The 2,500-nt window shown below is 53.5% G+C and overlaps 2 protein-coding genes across 3 annotated transcripts in view; one reads left to right on the plus strand and one right to left on the minus strand.

Moving 5' to 3' along the window:
- LOC119575844 (thiamine transporter 1-like) overlaps nt 1-2,500 on the minus strand; it is a 40,675-nt gene that overhangs the window by 25,352 nt on the left and 12,823 nt on the right. The window lies entirely within an intron of this gene.
- The window catches only part of LOC119576146, a 19,620-nt gene continuing 19,124 nt past the window's right edge, over nt 2,005-2,500 (plus strand). Inside the window, exon 1 of the mRNA XM_037923750.1 lies at nt 2,005-2,082. The gene's annotated coding sequence lies outside the window, so the exon portion shown is untranslated. The remainder of the gene's footprint in view (nt 2,083-2,500) is intronic.

Genomic DNA, 2,500 nt, shown 5'->3' on the forward strand with positions numbered 1-2,500 from the left:
GAGAGAGAGAGAGAGAGAGAGAGAGAGAGAGAGAAGAGAGAGAGAGAGAGAGAGAGAGAGAGAGAGAGAGAGAGAGAGAGAGAGAGAGAGTCCCCTGTGTCGCGCCTATGTGTCTGCCTCTGCATGTTCGTCGCCGAGCGCATGCACGTGCACGTGAGTCTGGCCGTGTGTAGGTGTGCTTGTGTTGCAAGAGCAGGTTCCCCTGTCACTTCAGAATAGATTTAAGAGCAATCAAAAGCGTCACAAGTTATTTTCTTTTAAAAAAGACAATATATACGAATCTTCTCTGAGGTACGATTAATGGAGACCAGAACTTGAAAAAGGCAATCCAAATACTGTACTTTTGGCAAGCGAGGCTTTTAGACATATATGGAGAGATAAAGCGTCTTAGCCGGAGGGGGTGGATGTGTGTGTGTGTGTGTGTGTGTGTGTGTGTGTGTGTGTGTGTGTGTGTTTGTGTGTGTTTGTGTGTTTGTGTGTTTGTTGTTTGTGTGTTTGTGTGTTTGTGTGTGTGTGTGTGTGTGTGTGTGTGTGTGTGTGTGTGTGTGAGTGTGAGTGTAGTGTGAGTGTGAGTGTGAGTGTGAGTGTGAGTGTGTGTGTGCGTGTGCGTGTGCGTGTGCGTGTGCGTGTGCGTGTGCGTGTGCGTGCGTGCGTGCATGCGTGCGTGCGTGCATGCATGTGTGCGTGCGTGCATGTGCGCGCGCGAGCGGTCATGCCTGCTGGAAAGAGAGTTCTGAACCAATTTGTTACAGAAGAACTTATGAATGGTAAAAAACCCACAATGCAAAAACTAGATTTATTGAAAAGTGAGACTGCAGTTTCGAAATCCACCTGGATTCCATCTTCGGCTCTGAAGATGGAATCCTGGTGGATTTAGAAACTGCAGTCTCATTATCAATAAATCTAGGGAGTTGATACAAAGTAGAAATAAACTTTATGATGAAAATCTCCTAAGTCAAATCAGCTTTGAACAAATCAATAAGATCGATTTTACTCTGAGCGTTTCTGTCTCCGCGAGAAACTACAGGAGAAAAATTCCCATTCTGAATTACTCTTGTCGAACCTTCTATAAAACGAAGCCAGGCGAGACAGGGCGGGTCACAAGGACGCTCTGGTTCCTATAAATACGAAAGTTCCCTGGGTCCGCGCTTGCCTGGCGGCGCGAAGGGCGAGCGTTCGGGGCCGGACCGCGGCTGGCGAGGCGACCGGCCGGCGGGAGGGCCGCCCACCACCCGCGTCCTCTTAGGGCGCGCGCGCGTGTGTGTGTGTGTGTGTGTGTGTGTGTGTGTGTGTGTGTGTGTGTGTGTGTGTGTGTGTGTGTGTGTGTGTGTGTGTGTGTGTGTGTGTGTGTGTGTGTGTGTTCGTGTGTGTGTTTTCGTGCGTGCAGGTGCGTGTCCCGCCCCTCCGTATAGCCCCCCTGCCGCCCCCGCCGTCCGAGCCGCTGACGCCGAGGCCGAGGCGACCGCGCCGGGGGGCGGGGGGCGGGGGGCGGGGGGCGAGGGGCGGCGGCCATCATATAAGGTTACCGGCAGGAGGGAGGCCGCGCAACAGGAGGGCGGCCGAGGCGCGCGCGCGACGCCGAAGCACCGCAAAATCCCCTCCGGAGGGGCTGCGCCATGCACGGGTCAGGCGGCGTCCCCTCCCCCTCCTCGCCCCTCAGCTCCTGCCGCTCAGACATCCATGACCGTCCAACCAGCCCTTCCCTCTCCCTTCCCCTCCCCCTCTCATTTTCTTCCCCGCCCTTTCCCCTCGCCACCCGTCCTCTCCTTCCCCTCCCCTTCCTCCCCCACCTTCCCTTCCCTTCCCTTCCCTCTCCCCCTCCCCCACCCTTCTTCCCAATCCTTCCCTTCCCCCTCCCTCCCTTCACCTCAGCTCCCCCACCTTTCCTCCTCCTTCCCCTTCCTTCCCCCTTTCGTTCCTCCCATCCTTCCCCTCGCCCGCCCTTCCTTTTCCCCCGCTCCCCCGCCCCCCTTCCCCCCTCCCTGTCACCGCAGGAGCGTAAACAGGCGCCGCCGAGACGCGAGAGCCTCCCCGAGCGCCCTTGGGCACGTCCGCCGCCCTCGCTCGCTCGCACGGCCACAGGTAGGGGACAGAAGACTTCCTCATTGACATCATTATCATGGTGCGATGTGCCGATGAGTTCGTTTGATTTTATTTAATTTATTTTTCTTTTTAGAAACGTGAGGATTTGTTTTTGTTTGTCTGTTTAACTGAATTTTCATCAGTGTTTCACTCGCTACGAACACCTAAAGAATTTGCAAAGGACTATGCAAATTCCTGCACAAAAGCCTGCATGAACACGACACGAGGACTACACCGCTAATACAAGATACCACAAAGTAAGATCCGCAAACACTTTAGCGCAACACAATAACTACACATAAACTATTCTGAACGCTCACATTTCTTAAAAAACGCAGACAGGAAACCATTCAAAACCTACACACAGTTCGTAAACAAAAAGAGAAAAAGAAAAAGGAAAAAAAAAAACTTTCGTTGT

Source organism: Penaeus monodon, chromosome 1 (assembly GCF_015228065.2).
Source record: "Penaeus monodon isolate SGIC_2016 chromosome 1, NSTDA_Pmon_1, whole genome shotgun sequence".
Classification (NCBI taxonomy): domain Eukaryota; kingdom Metazoa; phylum Arthropoda; class Malacostraca; order Decapoda; family Penaeidae; genus Penaeus; species Penaeus monodon.